Consider the following 21,818-nt stretch of genomic DNA (forward strand, 5'->3'; position numbering starts at 1 on the left):
TCAATACTTTTATAACGGTTATTAATGAAGCAACATTCAGTCATTAATTACAATATTCCTCAAGCCATATTTACATAATTGCCTTAAAAAGGATTATGTATAAAAATCTCTTGTCTGTGACCTCAATTGTCAACTGCAACACAGTAAAAACATTACAAAATGAAGGAACAAGAAAGCTTAAAAGAAGAAAATAATACAGGATAATAATGCTTATCCATAAATAACATAAGTGGAAGAACAGGACCTCTAGGTTAGTCTTAACCAAGGAATCCATCTGGCTTGCTTTTTGTGAGAGGAACCTCTTACGATAGATTTATTCTTAGATTGCACTAAGTACAGTTAAGGAAGTTGAACTTCACCATAATACCAGATGTTCAAACCTGTTCCCTCTCCCTTGCCCACTGAGGGGACCCCAACAGCTGCAGAGGACCTGGCTACCCCCCAGTCCATATTGGCTGTAGGTGCCACACCAGACAGATTCTAAGTAAAACATGAGCTGTCTGAGGTGCAACAAATGGCCACAGCAGAGTCACCACCTGCAACTGAGGCAAATTGCTAGCCCGCTGTGGTGGCAAAAGCTGCTTGCTTAACCTTTCCTTTTTTGTGGATGGAAGAAGGAATAACCATGGGACCCAGTAGTCTGTTCTATGGTCAAGCCCAAAACAGTGTCTCTTTCCTGGGGAAGACAAGCAACAATTGTCAGTACACAATACCAGTCCAGAAAACTTACTTTTTTGACAGTAAAAAGTACTTTAGAAAACTATGCTAGCCCCACAAAAGAAAAATAAACAATTTTGTCCACAGAGAAATGTGCAGAGCTCAATGCTAGTGGAGCCACCCATACTGAGACAGAAGATACTGGATGACAAATTCAGCTCCAACTTTATCTTCAACCTTCCCTCAGGAAATACCATTAAATATAACTCCCTCTGCTATCTCTAGGGAACAGGTCCCTTAATGGTCTCTCTGAGGCCTCATCAATGGGCCCAGACAATATTCTATGATGCCTTCTAAATAACATGAAACATGACCTATCAGGCCCTCTGGATGGCCATTTAACTGCAGTCTCCAAACAGGCTTCATGCCTCATGAATGGAGAAAGTACAGTTGTGTTGTGTACACTTACCATAAATGTAGATGTTCAAGTGTATTCACTGTTGCAGTCATTACATTTGGGTAATCTGCTGGCAGGTTGCCCTCAGTCGGCCTGATTAATACATTCTTGGGTCCTGCATCGGTTCATCGGTTGCTGTCCCTTCTTCCATGACGTCAGGTTGTCAGGGGTATAAAACATGCAGCCGACACCATTACATCAGTTTTTCTTGCCCCAGATGTCAGGTGCCCCCCGAATGGGGAGCAATATATATATATATATATATATATATATATATATATATATATATATATATATATAATTAAAAAAACACAAAAAATATACCTCCAAACAAAAGCAAATACACCAAAAAGGCTTTTAAGTATAGTAAAAGAAAGTAGGTGAATATTAAGAGAAAAACAGGGGGCTGTACGGAGGGTAACCAGGACTGCAACAGTGAATACACTCGAACATCTACATTTATGGTAAGTGTACACAACTGTATTATGTTCTTCGTGTTTCACTGTTGCAGTCAATACATTTGGGTAGATTCCCAAAGCTATGGTTGGGGAGGATGGATTTATACAGCATTAGGACCAGCTATAAGACCCTGCAGGACAGCAGTGGCAAAACCAGCTCTGGATTTAGAGAAGAAAGGTAAATGGTAATGTTTGGTGAACATATGAACTGAGCTCCAGGTAGCAGCTTCTAGAATATCTCTGGTAGGAACACCTCTGAGAAAGGCTGTAGAAGTAGATGCAGCCCTGGGGGATAGTTTTTACCATGGTGCATATAGCAGAAACAAATACAATGGCTTATCCATTTGGAAATAGTCTGCTTTGAAATAGCCTTTCCCTCTGCCCCAGCAGCAAATGCCACCAGTAGTTGTTCATATTTTCTTACAGATTTTGTCCTGTTTAAGTAAAATCTAAGTTGTCTGTGTACATCCAATGAATGCAGAATCTGCTCCCCCTTGTTCTGAGTATTGGGAAAGAAAGTTGGCAAATGAATGGTCTGATTAAGAACCACACTGGATACCACCTTAGGCATGAAGGATGGATTGGTCCTGAGAGACACCATGTCCGCATGAAAAATAATGAAAGGCTCCACTGCCACAAAAGCCTGTAATTCAGAAATCCTTCTAGCTGAAGTGACTGCTAAAAGGAAAGCTGCTTTCCAGGAGAGAAATTTTAAGTCTGCAGTAGCGGCTGGCTCGAAAGGAGGGAGAGTGAGTTTTTCCAATACAAAATTGAGGTCACAGGCAGGGGTTGGGGTCTCCTGGGTGGTCTTAAGTTTTTGGCCCCTCTGAGATACTGCTTTAGCAGAGAATGAGAGAAGAGGGGAGGTTCTGTGTTGCAATGAGCTGAAATGGCTGAGGCATGGATTTTTATGGAAGAAAAGGACAGGCCCTTGTGAAGCATCTCAGTTAAGTATTGTAAAATCTGAGGAATATTGGGCACTGCTGTGCTTATTCCTTGTGACCGATTCCAGGCACACGGTCTTTTCCATTTGCCAGCATAAGATTTTCTAGTACTAGGCCTTCTCGCCTCCAAAATGTCATCCATCACATATTTGCTGAGGGATGCTAAGGATGAATTTAGGTGATTAGCCACACTGCAAGATTCAAAGTTTGGAGCCGAGTGTGCAGAATTTGGTTGTTCTGCTGAGACAGTAAGTAAGGTGTCTGAGGCAGGTGCCATGGTGGAAGGTGTGACACATTGCGCAGGAGTGGATACCAGTGTTGGCGAGGCCAGTCTGGAGCAATCAGAATAATTTTTGGTTTGTCCTGTTTGATTTTTAGTAGAACTTTGGAGAGCAGAGGCAGAGGGGGTAAAGCATAGACTGATAGGTTTTTCCAGCTGAATGACAGAGCATCCACTTTCCAGGCTTTTTTGTGATGAGTTCTTGTGCAGAATTAGTCCAATAGTTCTGGGGTGAGGCAAAAAGATCTATGTTTGGACTCCCCCATTTGCGTGTCAACATGTTGAAAATCCGTGGTTCCAGTTTCCATTCGTGTGGGTCCATGAGATTTCTGCTTAGTTCGTCTGCCAGAGTATTCAGCTTTCCTGGCAGGAATTGAGCTTGTAGTTGTATTTGATAGGTCAAAGCCGTGTTCCACAATGCCATGGCTAGTCTGCAAAGGGGGTAGGAGTGTGTACCCCCCTGCTTGCTTATATACCACATAACTGTGGTGTTGTCTTGTCTTTATCATTAATTGTCCTGAATGAAGGTAGCCCTTGAAGGCTGTCGGTGAATTCTGTACAGCTAGCATCTCTTATTGACTGATATGAAGGTGCATTTGATTTGGGCTCCATTTGCCCTGAATGCACTTCCCTGCCAGATGAGCCCCCCCAAGCATAGTCTGATGCGTCTGTAGTTAGGGTTTGGGCGGCAGGGGGTGGAGTGAATGGCTGTCCCTTGTTTTGGTGGCAGGCCACTGCCCACCATAGAAATTCTAGTTGCAGGCAAGGTATGATAGGAATCATTGTTTCCAGGCTGTGACAATGCTGACTCCATAAACTTTTTAAGAACCTCTGAAGTTTCCTCATAGGCAGTCTTGCATATGGAATTAGAAGAATGCAGGAGGCCATGAACCCCAAGGCTTGCAGAATTTGTCTTGCAGATAGCAGGGTTTTTGTGGCCACTTGTTTGAAATAAGTTACCAAATGAATTTGCTTTTCTGGTGCAAGGTAAGCCATCTGGTGCAGTTGTATTCAAGCTTGCACCCAGGAATGTAATTTTTTGAGAGGGCACCAGTTGTGATTTATTTTCGTTTATGGTGTACCCTAGACAAGTTAGAAACCTTTTTACAAACACCAGATGTTTTAGAAGATTGTCCCTGTTTTGTCTGCCTGAATTAGACAATCGTCCAGGTATGGATATATCTGAAAATTTCTTTGCCTGCAAAATTCAATTACTGGGGCCAGGCACTTTGTGAAGACCCTAGGCTCAGTAGATAAGCCAAAGGCAGTGCAAAGAACTGGTAATGCAAGTAGCCTGCCTTGAAGCGGAGGTATCTTACGCAAGATTCCCTGATTGGGATATGCAGGTAAGCCTCTTTTAAGTCTAGAGTTACCAACCAGGCATCTTTGCCTAGCATAGGTAGTAACTGTTGAAGAGTCAGCATCATGAATTTTGGAATGTCCAGAAATGTGTTTAGAGTAGATAAGTCCAGAATTGGACGCCATGATTTGTCTTTTCTGGGTACCAGGAATAGTCTTGAATAGAAACCTTGTCCCTTTTCCTCTTCTGGTACTGGCTGAATAGCCCCTATGTTCATGAGGGACAGTACTTGTTTCTGGGCCTCTGCCCACTGATTTGGTGGCAGGTCTGGCCATCCGTTTGGGATTGGCAACATGTGGAAATGAAATCTGTATCCCTGAGATACTATATTTAAAACCCATTTGTCCTGGGTTACAAGTTGCTAGTTTCTTGCATGAAGTGCCAGTTTTCCCCCCAAAGGGGTGGCTAAAATGTAAGTGCTTGGTAAGTGTAAAGGAAAGTCATTGAGACTGTTTACCATAGGGAGGTGCCTTGTTGTTTCCAGATTTGGAGGAAGAGGCACCCCATTGTTTTGTTCTAAAAGTCCCTTGTGACTGACACTTGGAACCCTTGGAATGTCTGGGTTTGAGACTTGAGTGGCTCTCGAAGGAACTGGAAAGGACCAGTTCTTAGTAGGCCAGTGCCTACTAAATCTTGGAGGTTGCACTTGTAAGAAATCTTTCACAGTTTGCATAGATTTAGCTTTATCTTCCATATTTAAAACTTCTTCAGCCTTATTACCAAAATGACGGTCCTGTTGTAAATGAGCATCCAACAATTTTGCTTTAACATGATCAGGCACAGTTTGCTCTTTGAGCCAAGCATGCCTTCTTAGCACAGACCCAGTTACAGCAGCCCTGCAAGAGGCCTCCAAAGAATCAAAACCACATTGCAAAGTATGTTTTCCAACTTGTTCAGCTGAATGCAATAAATCCTGTAAATCATTATTTTCCACACAGTCAGAAATTAACATAATTTTCTGTTTAAGCAGCCTCATTATATGCTGTTGATATTTAAGCATAAGAAATTGACAGTTTAAAGCCCTGATTGCCGAGGTTGCAGAAGTGTAAACTTTCTTACCCCATCTATCCAGCGCCCTGGAATCTCTATCAGAAGGGGTAGGATTTTTAGCAGAAGAGGCCTTAATGCCCTTGGGACCCTGAGAAATGGTTTCAGGATCTGCAATAGGATTTTTGAAAAGGAATTTGTGGGAGTCAGGAACCCTGTAGCATCTGTTTGGCTTACAAGGAGCCGGAGGCAGAGAATCAGGAGCCATACTAGATTCTGAAAAAACATCATCAACAATGTCTAGAACAGAAGGTATAGCTAAAGGCCTATGCTGAGGAAGAAGAAGAAAATCCCCAAGTCTCTTTTTAGATTCAGAGAAGTCCTGACTTTCCCAGAGGAAATGTTCCCTTAAGGTATGTAAAGTTTCCCCAAAAGAAAAATCCTCAGGGGGAGAAGCAGAAGGAATGGAATCTTCTGCATCAGAATCCTCATAAGTAGGTACAGACAAATCCTGTTCATTAGAAGAGTCAGAAGAAATAGAATCCTGTTCAGAAGATTCATAATCAATGTCTTGCCTAGGCCTCTTAGAAGGGGGGGGGGGGGTTGGCTACCCCTGATCAGAGTAATTAAATCTTCAGCCATTTTGATAATTTGTTTTTTAGGCATAGGGGCCTGCACATGTGGCCCAGGCATCGGTTTTTTAGACATAGATTTAGATTTTGGCCTTAGTTTTGAAGATGGCGTCGGTCTAATATACAAATCTGTAGGCCTGAAAACACCCTCAGAAGCCGGTGCCTGCACAAGCGGCTCCAGAACCATCTAAGGTAGAGACATCCACGGGTTCCATAATTGAAACATCTCGCTGCATGCAGGACTCCGAATGGGTCTCAGTAGAGGCCTGCGAATCAGAAGTAGCGGGTATCAGGGGCTGTGAAAGCACCTCACTGAGTATCGGCGAACTGGTGACTGGCTTAGGAGAAGCATTGTCAGTTTTGGACCTTGACGGCCTGTCTCTGTCTTTTTCTTTGCATTTTTTAGGTATTCCGATAGTCGGATTGCTAACTGACGACATTTCTGGATAATTAAATCATGAGCCAAAATATTTAGAAGCAAAAATATACTGCCGTTTAATACTGCATTGATTAAATTTAGCACAAAACCAACAGCAAGGCATGTTGTGGTCAGGGCCTAGGCAAGGAATACAGTACAAATGAAAATCCTTATGAGGTATTTGCTTCCCACAAGTAATGCAATTATTAACTTTTACTGACATCGGTAAGGACCAAGAAAAAGACTCCCCAATGGGGTACTTAGCTTTTAGTTGAAGACTTCGGTTCTGAAACTCGAAAACAAACATTTCAGGAGTCGGCCGACCAGCACTTGCGAACTGCTTCTGCTTCGGGCACCGCGCGGCAAGAAAGACTGATGTAATGGCGTTGGCTGCATGTTTTATACCCCTGACAACCTGACGTCATGGAAGAAGGGAAAGCAACAGACGCAGGACCCAAGACTTTGTTAATCAGGCCGACTGAGGGCAACATGCCAGCAGATTACCCAAATGTAATGACTGCAACAGTGAAACACGAAGAACATCAACAGTCATCCCTTTGCACATAGGCGGGTCATCTACAGACCCATAAGTCTTACTTGTCTCATATACAAAGCCATAGAAAGAATTATCATGGAAATAATCAATAATGACATAGGAAACTTCCAGACACTGGAACATATCCAGTTTGGTTTTGTCAAAGACAGGTCATGCCTAATCAACCTGGTGGACTTCTTTGAGACTGTCACCAAAGCAATGGATGATGGCAAAATGGTTCACACTGTCTACCTTGACCTGGCCAAGGCATATGACACAATACATCATGCTGGCATCGTTGACATACACAAGAGGTTAGGTACAAACCCTTATATCACCCAGTGGATACCCAGCTGGCAAACAGGATCCAGAAAGTTAGAATTGGGCAGTCCACTTCCACAAAGAGGCCAGTCACAAGTGGAGTCCTTCGGGGATCGGTTCTGGGACTGCTCCTTTTTGGCATTTACTTCTCTGAAGTCAAGGCCAATGTCAATGGTCTCTGGCTGACTAAATTTGCAAATGAGTGATTGCAATTTAGGAGCAGTCATAGAATTTCCCCCCCCCAGACGCTGATGTTCTCCAGGAAGGGCTGACACAGACAAATAACTGGTGTCAGAACAATGGACTAAAACTAAATGCCAAGAAATGCATAAGAGTATCATTCAGGAAGTCATCCAGCCATGGTAACTATCATACTGACAACACACCCCCAAGAATAGACCCAGTAGTCATGGACTTGGGAACATACATAGAAAGTAATCTGGTCTTTGACCATCATGTGTCTACAGTAGTGAGAAAATCATTCTGTGTTGTGCAACTTATAAACAAAGGTACGGCATCTAGGTCCACTGTTTTCAGCATTCAGCAGACCAATCATAGAGTACGATGCCCCCTTTGGTATGTATCTAACCAGGCATATCCAGCAACTGGAAAGTCAACAGAGGTTCCTCACTAAAAGAATACAGGGTGTAAGTAGCATGTCCTATGTAGACCTTTTCAAGACCCTAACCCTGTATTCTGTCTCCTACAGGCTGTTGAGGGGAGATCTATGCCTGGAATACAAGGTATTGTCAGACCTCACATTGACACACCTCCTGCATATCTGCAAAACAAACAGGACCAGAATTACCCATTCTAAAGACTAACCTTGCTTGTGATATAAATAGGACCTGCTGGAGAGACAGGGATGCATCATCCCAGATACTATCCCTTTTCTGAACAGGCTCCCCATCCATGTGAAACAGAGTTTCTCCCTAACCCAATTCAAGTATGACTTGGATAATTGGATGGGGAACAGAAAATTCATCCTTGGTTTGGCACCTGCATCTCTAATGGAGAGAGGCAGCCTGTAAATGGTTCATCTCCCAGGCCTTAGCTTGTAAATGTTTCATCTCCCAAGCCCCTGCTTACACTTATCAAGGGTAAGAGAACTTGTCAGAGATATGGGGTGCATGGCTAGGCTTAAAAAGGCCCTTGTGGTCTTTAGCCTAGTAAACACCTATGAACCTATGAAAAAAATGTTTTCATTTACTTTATACTACGTTTAAACTGACAGAAAAAAGCGCTCCATTTAAAAGTATATTACAACCTCCAGACATTCAGTTAAAACACTTCTAGCTTTAAAATAACTTTCCTGAAGAGAAAAGAAATAAAACATCAACAAAGTTAAGAAAATTAAAAAAAAATGGAAGGTTTTTTTTCCTATCTGCCCAGCAAAGGAAAGCACAAGCCGACTGTTGGTCTTCGAAAGCCTTGGAGGAGTGTACTCTTCAGCTTCAATAAAGCTCTAAACGTCTTCGTGCCCCAACTTGTCTTTTACTCAGCTGACCTCAAGCTGCCTAACAGTCTGGGTGCACAGAGGGTGCCCTGAAGATTTGGAAGCTGGCTGGCTGTTATATCCTTAGCTAGGGCTATGGCAGCAGTGATCAATATTATGAACATATAAGGATTCCACTTTGGACAATAGAAAAAGAAGAAGAATGGGGGTGGGGTGGAGGATGGGTACATATAATGCAACAATGATCTATTCAAACATCTACTATTGTGCTTAAGTTCTTACACAACTGTAATATATTCATCATTAAACAATGATTGACCATTAATATTCAAAAACTAGCACACTGATTGGACAGCCCAACCAACATGCCAGTTGTAAATAGAGCATATATCAACAGAAAAATTGGCCAGACTTTTTTTTCTATTGGTATATGGTAGACAAGCATTAGTTTGAAGGAAGGAAAGTCTGAAACTGAAAAACATATTATTTAGTGACTTCATTTCTCATAAAATTTGTAACTTTCTGACAAATCACTGAGGAACAAAGTCACTAAATAATGACACACATTTCAGTTTCAGACTTGCTTTCCTTCAGACAATGCACAATTACTCTTGTAGATTTCTAAGTTTATAACAGCATCAGATACACTGCTGGCAACACCTGGTGTTCTGGCTGGAGTGTGATTCTCAAACAATCTGGAAATATACTGCTGATTGATAAGCATATTTCTTGGCATTTTAGCCTTTCAGAGTTCTGCATTGTCATAATTTTGCCTGACTGAATTATTGTTTGCTTGACTGAATTATTTTATATAATTTCTGTCATTGTTTTATGTTTCTCATCTGTCCTGAAACTGTTTTATCCTCCCTCCCTCCCATCCTATTCTTGTAGTGTTGTTATAGTTGGTGGCTTTGCAGTTGCCCGCCCCTACTGTAAATTTGATCTGGGACACACCTCCTAGTCTGGTGTTCACTCTACTGAATACAGAGAGAACATTTGAGAAGGCCAACCCCACTTAGGTTCTTAACCTTGAATTTTTCTGCTCCTTCCTCCTCTCTCCTTGCACTTTCCTAAAAAAAAAAAAAAACACTTTATTTTGCTTTATCATCTTCTTAAAAGTACTCAATTGTATTTATTCTGCTCCATTTATTAATGCTTGATAGTAGCCTGATTAAATTGTAATGGTTATTCTAAGCCTTTTGGTTTAAGCACTTGGGCTCCAGACCAGTTGTTTTACATTAAGGTTTGTGGTCTGCACTGTTGCGGCAGGACAGGTAGCTTACATCCTTCTTGGTTGGGAATTGATTGAAGGCTCAGAGTCTGTTATTCTAAAAGTGTGTTAGTTTTGGTTAAAGCACTTGGGCTTCAGGCCAGTTATTTTACATTAAGGTTTGTGGTCTGCACTCTTGTGGGAGGAGAGGCTAGATTCTGCCCTTCTGAGCTAGGAATTTCTGGTTAAAGGCTTATTGTGCCTGCTTATTTAAACTGTTTCTTTCTGAAACTGGTGCACCATGTTTGCTGTAGCAGAGACTAGATTCAGGCCTGCTGAATCTAGTTTTGTTTGCATAACTTGAGCACTAATTCAGGCCATATTCTTTGGAGAAGGTTCCCCTGCACCCTAGTGGCAGGAGTGTGCAGTTAGAACTTGTCTGATTGAAGACTACTGGAACAGGGCTCAGCCTTGAACTTTTTTACTGGTTAATTGGGTAATTTGTTTAAATCAGTTTGCTCGTTTTCTATTGTTATATATAAAAATTGCACTTTATTCATCTGCTTTTACTGTATTTGTTTCTTCCCAATTTATCTTGCTTTTGCTGTACCTGTTCTTCTAAACCTTTGGTTGAAACACTTGGGCTGCAGACCAATTTTACGTTAAGAAGGTTGTGGTCTGCACTTTTGTGGTAGGACAGGTAGCTTACAGCCTTCTAAGTTGGGAGTTGCTGATTGAAGGCTTAGTGTCTGTTATTCTAAAAGTGTATTACTTCTGGTTTAAGCACTTGGGCTTCGGGCCAGTTATTTTACATTAAGAAGGTGTGGTCTGCACTCGTGGGAGGAGAGGGTAGATTCTGCCCTTCGGAGCTGGGAGTTTCTGGTTAAAGACATATTGTGCCTGCTTATTTGAATTGTTTCTTTCTGAAATTGGTATGCCTTGTTTGCTGTAACATAGACTAAATTCAGACCTGCTGAATCTAGCTTTGTTTGTATAACTTGAGCACTAATCCAGGCCATCTTTTTTTTGGAGAAGGTTTCCCTGCACCCTAGTGGCAGGAGTGTGCAGTTAGAACTTGACTGATCGAAGACTGCTGGAACGGGGCTTAGTTTTTAGCTTTTTATTGGTTAAAGTGTTTAAATCAGTCTGCTCATTTGCTACTAATATATTAAAAAAATGACACTTTATGCATCGCCGCTTAGCTAGGGTTAAACTATTTCCAGCGCTGCAAAGTCTGCTTTTCAAATTTTCCCTTAGAACTAGCCAGTTTTTTTAGTTTTAGCACTCGAATCTGTTTCTTTGAGCTCAGCACCTGTTCAGAACTCGTTGTAAGCACTAAATAAGCTACAAATTACTACAGCACTCAACTTTCCTCACTTGTCTAGAGGAAAACATTTTTTAGTACTTAATAATAAGTACCTATCCAGGCATGTCTAAGGATCAGCTCCTGGTGTTTTCACCTGTCTACCTGATGAATCTGGGCATCTTGGGGCAATGCAGCAATAGTCTCATGTACACAGACAACCCTCTCCTCCTATTACCGAACACTACAACCTGTGAGAGATGCACTTATATAGCCAAACTGGAAGCAAAGCTCTCTTCACCCAAAACTGGACTAGACAGTCAAGAGGAAAAGGTAAATACTTGCACCACACCACACTCATCACATAGTCCCTCAAAACCTACACCACCAAAACACACACACAGAAGCATAAAACACACACCTACATTCACAGAGGCTCTCAATAAAAATCTGCTCAAGCAACAGAGCCCTCCAAAGCAGAAAAGCAAGCAACCTCCAACACAACCCAAATGACAGATTGGCCACAAAGTCAGTGTGCCACTCAACCACAGTCTATAAGGCATAACAACGTACCCAACACTCTAGTCATAGGTGACTCCATAGTCAGGCACACTGATCTTCCACTCACCAGGCTAAACAACGAGAAAGTTGCTGTCGGCTGCCTGTTGTGTGCCAGGATCCGCCACATAACGCACGCACTCAGGTCACTTCACAAGTACAAATATGACTCTGTCATTGTCCATGTCGGTGTGAATGACCTGAGATGTACCTCTCTAGACTACATGAAAAGAGACATGGAGGAGCCCTCCGATTTTGTAGCCCAGGCAGGTATGACCCTAGCCCTGCGTAACTTCCTGCCAAAACCCAGAATGATACCACAGTACAAGGCCAAAATGATTGACTTTGACAATTGGCTAAGCTTCTGGTGTCATTCTAAGGGGATCCAGTATCTGTCTGCCTGGGATGACATGATCGACAGACCACGATGCTTTGCCAGAGATGGCCTGCACCTGTCACCCTTGGGATTCCGGATACTGGCTAAGGCTCTTGTCACCCCTATAGTGCGTTTTTTAGGCAAGGTTCAAATGACAAATTCACCAACGTAACAGGTACAAGCACCTAGACTCTTAACCAAACTATACTACCGCCACTACTAACCAGTCAGAATTAGCTAGTTGTCTTTACATACTTTAAAATCTTGTCTGACAACTTTGTTACTGGTATTATATGACAACTTTGTTACTGGTATTATAAACAACAAGAAACTATCTTAAGTTGCAACATTTACTGCATATACAGTTGATAATCAATATCTTGTTATTGTATTAAAGCCAACAACCTGTAATGTTGTTTCCTATTGCTGCAACTTTGTATCTCTATTTATCATGTACATGATGTGGAGCTTTTCTTCCTGGGCATCCGCTGAAAAAGGACCTGCGTCCACTCGGAATTTCCCAGTAAACAAATGTAAATCAATAAATAAAATATAAATCTGAGGGTAATCCTTCTCAATGCTAGAAGTCTAAACCTCAAAATACATTCATTCGAGGCACTCCTTAAAATGGAGAACATCGACATCTGTACAGTGACAAAGACCTGGTTCAAGGCTCCAGAGACCACCCCTGCATTACCAGACTATTATTCATACCACACCTTTTGGCCACCTAACCTGGACCAAAACACTATAGGCGGAGGCGTGTCCATATTCATTAAGGATATTCACACCTCCAGGCTAGTTGCTCAGCATAACGCATCCGAGATTATCAAAGTGCAACTAACTCTGGGCAAGACCGCAATACAAACTGTAACTTGCTACAGATCCCCCACCATGCCCCAGGATTCCCACTCCTCATTTCTTGATACACTGGAAAATATTAGGGTACAACCCAACACCCTAATAATGGGCAATTTCAACTACCACACCATTAACTGGGAAAACTACTCATGTACCAACTCTTTTGCTCAACGTTTTCTGAATTCATAAATTCCAATACCTTGGATCAACTTATCCACACCCCCTCCAGGGGCAGCAATATCCTAGACCTGGCCATTACCAACATGAGCGACTGGTGTTCCACACCAGAGGTCAATTCCTCATTGGTCAAATCCGACCACAAGCTAATCACCCTAGACATCCACATCCTGCCCCCACCCCCATTAGGGAAACCACCGTAAAAAATCTCTCCAAAGCCAACTTCACACTTCTTAAGACAGAGGTGGCAAACTTCAAGACACCCATGCAGACGGACAACAGAGGTATGACTGCTGAATCCTGCACAAATGCACTTTATAAGCACTTACACGAGTGCATGGATCGTGCTATCCCTAACAGAACTAAGATGCTATCCTCCAAAAAAATGAAGCATATGGTGGTCCCCTGCCATAAACACACTCTACAACAGAAGAAAGAAACTGCTGCAAAAAAAAAGAGTAAAATCCCTTGATTGGAGGAACTACCTGGTCAGCCTCAGTAAGAAGCTGAGATCCCTCATAAAATCCTCTAAAGCTAGTTACGAAAACAAAATCGCCACTGATTCTAAAGACAACCACAAAGCATTCTATAACTATGTCAAGAATCTCAATGGCAACACTCAGATCTGCTCTGAGTTACAACACAATGGTGCTAAATATACACAATCGCCACTGATTCTAAAGACCACCACAAAGCATTCTATAACTATGTCAAGAATCTCAATGGCAACACTCAGAACTGCTCTGAGTTACAACACAATGGCGCTAAATATACACAACCAACTGATATTGCCAACATCCTGGCAGATAGGTTCGGTGCTATCTTTACTCCCCTCTTACTCTCTAAAGGGCACATCTCTATACCAGAAGAATGCAAAGTTCCTGTCATCGCAGCTGTACAGGTAAAAAAGTACAGTTGTGTACACTTACCACTGTTGCAGTCATTACATTTGGGTTATCCTGCTGGCAGGTTGCCCTCAGTCGGCCTGAATTCCAAAGTCTTGGGTCCTGCGTCAGTTACGGTCCCCTCTTCCCTGACATCAGGTCATTAGGGGTATAAAAGATGCAGCCAACGGCATTTTATTTAGTTTTTCCTTGCCCCAGATGTCAGGTGCCCCCAAAAGGGTAGGCTAAAATTAGGTAAATAAAACATACATGCAACAAAATAATTTTTTACCTTCCTCTATAAGCAAATACACCATCTAGGTTGTATAGATTAGAGAAGTAAAGATAAGTTCCAGCAAAAATAAGGGGGATGGTGGGTGGGTAACCTGGACTGCAACAGTGAATACACTCGAACATCTACATTTATGGTAAGTGTACACAACTGTACTATGTTCTTCGTGTTTCACTGTTGCAGTCATTACATTTGGGTTGAGTCCCAAAGCTATGGTTGGGGGGCTGGAGCTAAACAGCATTAGGAGCGGCTATGAGGCCCTGCAGAACTGCAGTTGCAAAGCCTGCCCTAGATTTAGAGTAAAGAGGCAGATTGTAATGTTTTGTAAAGGTATGCACAGAACTCCAAGTAGCAGCCTCCAAAATGTCTTTGGTTGGTACTCCCCTGAGAAAGGCTGCAGAAGTGGCTGCAACTCTGGTTGAATGTGGCCTAATGCCCTTAGGCACTGGTTTGCGATGTTGTGAGTAGCAGAAACTAATGCAGTGACCTATCCACTTTGAAATAGTCTGCTTGGATAGCCTTTCCTTGTGATGCTGTGGCATATGCCACTAGTAATTGCTCTGTCTTTCTGAAAACTTTAGTTTTGTCCAAGTAGAATCTGTGTACGTCCAAAGAATGCAAAATGTTCTCCCCATTGTTTTGTGAATTTGGATAAAAAGTTGGCAAACGAATTGTTTGGTTAAGGGCTACACTGGATACCACCTTAGGCAAAAATGTAGGGTTTGTTGTCAGAGAGACCCTGTCTGGATAGAACATGATAAAGGGTTCCACAGCCATGAGAGCCTGTAGCTCTGAAACTCGCCTTGCAGAAGTAATTGCTAGGAGCAGAGCTGTTTTCCAAGATAAAAACTTTATGTCCGCAGTGGCAGCTGGCTCAAAAGGAGGTAAGGTGAGTTTTTCCAAGACATAATTGAGGTCCCATGCAGGTGTTGGTGTTCTCCTTGGAGGCCTTAAGTTTTTGGCTCCTCTGAGGTACTGCCTTAATAAAGGATGAGAAAAGAGTGGTGGCTCTGTATTGTAACGAGCCAGAATGGCAAAGGCATGGATTTTAATTGATGAAAAAGATAGGCCTTTGTCCAGCATCTCAGTTAAATATTGCAAAATCTGAGGAATATTTGGGACAGCTGTATCAGTTCCTTGAGCTTGGTTCCAAGTGCAAAATCTCTTCCATTTCCCAGCATAGGATTCTCTAATACTAGGCCCTCTGGCTTCTAGAATGACATCCATCACAGCTTTACTGAGAGGTGTGGTTTCTATGGCTACATTATTCGCCATGCTGCCAGGTTTAGAGTCCTGAGTTGGCTGTGCAGAATCTGATTGTTTTGTTGGGACAGTAGATGAGGTATTTGAAGTAAGGTCCAGGCTGGGCATTGGGACAAGTTCCTTAGGATCGGATACCAGTACTGGCGCGGCCAGTCTGGGGCAATCAGAATCATTTTTGGTCTCTCCTGCCTGACCTTTAGGAGTACTTTGGGGAGGAGAGGCAGTGGAGGAAAGGCATATACTGATAGGTTTGCCCAGTTAAAAGATAAAACATCCACTTTCCAAGCTTGTCTGTGATAAGTCCTTGTGCAGAGTCTTCTTAGTTGATTGTTTTGAGGGGAGGCAAATAGATCTATGTCCAGGCGTCCCCACTCCCTTGTTATCATGCTGAATACTTGTGGATCCAGGTGCCACTCATGGGGATCCATGAGGTTTCTGCTTAGTTCGTATGCCAGAGTATTTTCCTTTCCTGACTGGAATTGAGCCTGCAGATGAACCTGGTTAAGTCAATGCTGTGTCCCATAAAGTCATGGCTAGTCTGCATAGGGGGTAAAAATAAGTTCCCCCATGCTTGTTTATGTACCACATGACCGTGGTGTTGTCTGTCTTTATCAGTAGTTGTCCCGGATGAAGTAGGTCCTTGAAGGCTGTCAGGGCATTTTGAACAGCTAGCATCTCTTTTTGAATGATATGTAGATGCTTTTGGTTTGTGGACCAGGTGCCCTGAATGCCTCTTCCTGCCATGTGTGCCCCCCAGGCATAATCCAATGCATCCGTCATTAGGCTCTGCCTGGCTGGGGGTAGTGTGAATGGCTGTCCCTTGTTTTGGTGACAAGCCTTTGCCCACCACTGAAATTCCTGTTGCAGGCAGGGTATTAGAATAATCATTGTTTCCAGACTGCAGCAATGTTGTGTCCAGACACTCTTTAGGTACCATTGAATTTTCCTCATATGCAATCTTGCATATGGAATTAGTAAGATGCAGGATGCCATGAAGCAAAAAGCCTGCAGAATTTTTCTTGCAGATAACTGGGTCTTTGTTGCCATTTCCTTGAAATAGTTAGTCAGTTGCCTTTGTTTGTCTGGAGTGAGATAAGCCATCTCGGCAGTTGTATTTAAGCTTGCACCCACAAATATTATCTCTTGAGAGGGTACTAGTTTTGATTTCTTTTTGTTGACTGTGTACCTTAGGCATGTTAAAAGTCTTATCACAAAAGTCAGATGCTGTAGTAGAATGCCCTTGTTCTCTGCTTGTATGAGGCAGTCGTCCAAATAAGGATATATCTGTATTCCTCTCTGTCTGCAGTAAGCAATTACTGGTGCCAGGCACTTTGTGAATACCCTGGGCACAGTAGATAAGCCAAAGGGCAGTGCAGAGAATTGGTAATGCTTTGAGCCAGCCTTGAATCTGAGGTATCTTCTGCATGATTGTCTGATTGGGACATGCAGGTATGCCTCTCTTAGGTCTAAAGTCACGAGCCAAGCCTTGCTGTCCAGCATGGGCAGAAGCTGCTGTAAGGTTAACATCTTGAATTTTGGTATATCCAGGTAAGTGTTTAGAGTAGATAGGCCTAGTATTGGTCTCCATGCTTTGTCCTTTCTGGGTATCAAGAACAGTCTTGAGTAAAATCCTTGTCCCTGCTCTTGCTGTGGCACTTGTTATATTGCCCTCATGTCCATGACAGCAGCGACTTGTTTCTGAGCCTCTGCCCATTGATTTTTTGGCAGGTCTGGCCAACTGTTTGCTCTTGGCAGGGTATGGAAATGAAACTTGTAGCCTTGTGACACTATGTCTAGAACCCATTTGTCCTGGGTTATAATGTGCCAATTTTGAGAAAAAAGTGCTAATTTTCCCCTAAGGGTGCTGCCAGAAGATAAGTGCTTGGTGCAGGCAGGGGGAAGTCATTGGGACTGTTTCCTGTATGGTTGTGATTTGTCTTCTCCACCTTTGGAGGTAGAGGCACTCCACTGCTTAGACCAGTAGGACCATTGCGGCTGCGTTCTGCCTCTAGGGCATCTGGATCTGCTCCTTTCAGGTCTGTCCGAGACTGGAAAGGACCAATTCTTTGTAGGCCAATGTCTGCTAAATCTAGGTGGCTGTACCTGTAAGAAATCCTTGACCGTTTGCATAGATTTAACTTTGTTCTCCATTTTCTTCAACACCTCTTCTGCCTTAACACCAAACATGGCATCATGCTGTAAAGGAGCATCTAATAATTTTGCTTTAACATGGTCAAGCAGAGTTTGTTCCTTTAACCAAGCATGCCTCCTAATGACAGAACCCATAACAGCGGCCCTGCAGGAGGCCTCCAGAGAATCGAACCCACATTGCAAAGTATGCTTTCCAACTTGTTCAGCTGCATGCAATAAATCCTGCATTTCTTTGTTTTCTGCACATTAAGAATTAGCCATCATTTTCTGTTTAAGCAGTGTCATGATATATTGCTGATGTTTAAGCATATGAAACTGGCAGTTTAAAGTCCTTATAGCCAAAGTAGCAGATGTGTAAATCTTTTTCAACCATCTATCCAGTGCCCTAGAATTCCTGTCAGAGGGGGTAGGGTTTATTGCAGTAGAAGCCTTGACCCCTTTCGGACCCTGTGAAATAGTTTCTGGGTCAGCAGTAGGGTTTTTGAAAAGGAATTTATGAGAGTCAGGGACCCTGTAGTATCTGTCCGGTTTAACAGGAGCTGGAGGTAAAGAGTCAGGGGTCAGACTAGACTCCGAGAACACATGACCTACAATGTTTAACACAAGTGGAATAGCTAGAGGCCTGTGTTGAGGTAGTAAAAAGAAGTCTCTGAGCCTTTTCTTAGATTCTGAAAAATCTTAGCTCTCCCAGTGGAAGTGCTCCCTCATGGTATGCAAGGTTTTCCCAAAAGAGTAGTCCTCAGGTGGAGAAGCTGAAGGAATTGACTCTTCAGCATCAGAATCCTCATGGGGGGGGGGGGGAGAATATTCCTGATCAGAAGAGGAATCAGAAGAAATGGAAACCTGATCTGAAGATTCATAGTCTGTCTCTTGCCTAGGCCCCTTATCAGGAAGGGGATGGGAACCCCTGATCAAGGTAATTAAGTCTTCGGCCATTTTCAGCATCTGTTTTTTGGGCATGGAGGCCTGTTCTTGTGGCTGGTGGACTTGTTTCTTTGCCTTTAAAGGTGTTTTAGCCTTTGTCTTTGATGTCGGATTAATATATAATTGTTTGGGTCTGAATACACCCTCAGAAGCTGATGCCTGCTCAGTGGCTCAGGACGCATCTGAGGGAATTATCTCTGAGGCTCCAATAACTTGAGTTTCCTGCGGCCTGGCCGACTCCATGTGGGAGTCGGTAGCGGCCTGTGACTCTAAAGCAGCGGGCGTCAGGGGCTGCGAAAGTGCCTCACTGAGGACCGGCGAACTGGCGACTTGCTTAGGAGAAGCTTCATCGTCGGTTTTGGACCTCGGTTGCCTGTCTTTTTCTTTTCGTTTTTTGTAAACTCCGGTAGTCGGATGGCTATCTGACGACATTGTATAATTAAATCTTCACCCAAAATAGCTTAATGCAAAATCATACCGACGCTTAATAGTGCGTTAGTTAAATCTAGCACAAAACCAACAACTAGCAATGTCGTGGTCAGTTCCTAGGCAAGGAATAGTACAGTTTTGTACCTACCATAAATATAGATGTTTGAGTGTAAACACTGCTGCAGTCATTACACTTGGGTTATCCTGCCATCAGGCGGTTCACCAGTCGGCATATCCTGCCATCAGGCGGTTCCCCAGTCGGCCTGAGTTCCAAAGTCTTGGTCTGGTGTCGGTTGCTGTCGCCTCCTCCCTGACGTCAGTGCGACAGGGGTATATAAGATGCAGCCGACACTATTTTCTTCAGTTTTTCTTGCCCCAGATGTCAGGTGCCCCCAAATAGGTAGGCTATTCAAATTGCTAGTAAAGTATACAAAAGAAAAGCAAACAACAATTGTCAGTTACCAGCAAATACTCCCCATAGTTAGTAAAGGGTAAAAGACCTAGGTACGTACCAGCAAGTAAGACGGGAAGGAGGGAGGGTAACCTGGACTGCAGCAGTGTTTACACTCGAACATCTACATTTATGGTAGGTACAAAACTGTACTATGTTCATCGTGTTACACTGCTGCAGTCATTACACTTGGGTGGAATCCCAAAGCTGAGGTAGGGTGGCTGGTTCTATAAGGCATTAGGGGTGGCTATAAGGCCCTGCAGCATAGCAGTGGTGAAGCCAGTTCTGGATATGGAGTATAAAGGCAAATGGTAATGCTTGGTGAAAGTATACACAGAACTCCATGTTGCTGCTTCCAAAATATCCTTGGTAGGTACTCCTCTGAGGCAGACAGTTGAAGTGGCTGTTGTCCTGGTGGAGTGAGATCTAATGCTGCTAGGTACAGGTTTCCCATGGTGTGTATAGCAGAAACGTATACAATGTCCTATCCATTTTGAAATAGTCTGTTTTGAAATGGCTCTTCCCTGTGCTCCTGCAGCATATGCTACCAATAATTGCTCAGATTTTTTGAAAGCTTTGGTTTTGTCCAAGTAGAAGCATAACTGTCTGTGAATGTCCAGAGAATGTAGTAGTCTCTCCCCTTTATTCTGTGTTTTTGGATAAAAAGATGGCAAGTGAATAGTTTGCTTTACAGCCACACTGGATACCACCTTTGGCATAAACGTAGGGTTAGTTCTTAAAGACACCCTGCCCTGGTGGAAAATAAGGTTCCACTGCCATTAGTGCCTGTAATTCTGAAACTCTTCATGCTGATATTATTGCCAGTTGCAGAGCAGTTTTCCAAGAGATATATTTTAATTCTGCTGTGTTAGCTGGCTCAAAAGGAGGTAAAGTCAATTTTTCCAAAACAAAGGTTGAGGTCCCAAGTTGGAGTAGGTGCTCTACGGGGCGGTCTTATGTTTTTAGCCCCTCTGAGGTACTGTTTGAGCAAAGGATTAGAGAAAATTGGTGGATCCGTGTTGTAATGAGCAGAAATGGCAGAGGCGTGGATCTTGATGGATGAGAAGGAGAGGCCCTTGTCCAGCATCTCAGTTAAATATTGAAGTATCTGAGGAAAGTTTGGGACAAGAGGGTCAAGGCTGTGCGCCTGGTTCCAGGCACAGAATCTCTTCCATTTATCCGAATAGGCTTTTCTGGTACTAGGCCTTCTGGCCACCAGAATGACATCCATAACAGCTTTGGAGACAGGCACTGCTTGCTTGACTAAGGAATTTTCCATGCAGCTAGGTTTAAGGTCTTTAGCTGGCTGTGAAGTATCTGATTGTTGTGCTGTGTCAGCAAATGTGGGATTTGAAGCAAAATCCAGGGTGGTTCTTGTGCTAAGTTCTTTAAGATTGGATACCAGTGCTGGCGTGGCCAGTCTGGTGCAATCAGGATCATCTTTGGCTCGTCTTGCCTGGCTTTTATGAGTACCTTTGGAAGGAGAGGTAAAGGTGGGAAAGCATATACTTGTAGGTTTTTCCAGCTGAATGAGAGGGCATCCACTTTCCATGCTTGTGGATGGTAACTCCTTGTGCAGAATTTCTGTAGCTAGCAGTTCATTGGGGATGCAAACAGATCTATCCGGGCTCCACCATTTTTGTGTTATCATTCTGAATATTTGTGGATTCAATTCCCATTCATGGGGATCCATGATGTTTCTGCTTAAGTCGTCTGCCAGAGTGTTTTTCTCTCCTGGCGGGAATTGTGCTTGCAGATGAACTTGGTAGTCTAGAGCTATGTTCCACAAGGTCATGGCTTGTCTGCAGAGGGGGTAGGAGTGTGTGCCCCCTTGCTTGTTTATGTACCACATAACTGTGGTGTTGTCTGTCTTTAGTAGTAGTTGTCCTGGATGCAGCAGGTCCTTGAAAGCTATAAGGGCATTTTGTACAGCTAGCATCTCTTTTTGATTGATGTGAAGATGCCTTTGCTCTGTGGGCAACTCGCCCTGAATACATTTTTCTGCCATGTGTGCTCCCCAGGCGTAATCCGATGCATCTGTTGTCAGTGTTTGCCTGGCTGTGGGTTGAGTAAAAGGCTGTCCCTTGTTGAGGTGACAAGCTTGAGCCCACCATCGAAACTCCTGTTGAAGGCAAGGAATTAGTGGTATAACTGTTTCCAAACTTTGACAGTGTTGAGACCATACACTCTTTAGGTACCACTGTAGTTTCCTCATATGCAGTCTGGCATATGGAATTAGTAGTATGCAAGATGCCATGTAGCCCAAGGCCTGCAGAATTTTTCTTGCAGGGAGTTGGGTCTTTGTTGCCATCAATTGAAAGTATTGAGTTAGCTGTCCTTGCTTGTCTGGCGTGAGATAAGCCATCTGGGCCATTGTGTTCAAGCTGGCACCCAGGAATATTATCTCTTGTGAGGGCACTAGTTTTGATTTCTT

General features: G+C 43.1%; 1 long non-coding RNA gene across 1 annotated transcript in view; it reads right to left on the reverse strand.

Annotated features, from left to right (window-relative positions):
* LOC122804670 overlaps nucleotides 1-21,818 on the reverse strand; it is an 84,308-nt gene that overhangs the window by 2,759 nt on the left and 59,731 nt on the right. The gene's annotated exons all lie outside the window — the stretch shown is intronic.

This window comes from Protopterus annectens, chromosome 6.part0 (assembly GCF_019279795.1).
Source record: "Protopterus annectens isolate FY-2018-M chromosome 6.part0, PAN1.0, whole genome shotgun sequence".
NCBI classification, from domain to species: Eukaryota; Metazoa; Chordata; order Ceratodontiformes; family Protopteridae; genus Protopterus; species Protopterus annectens.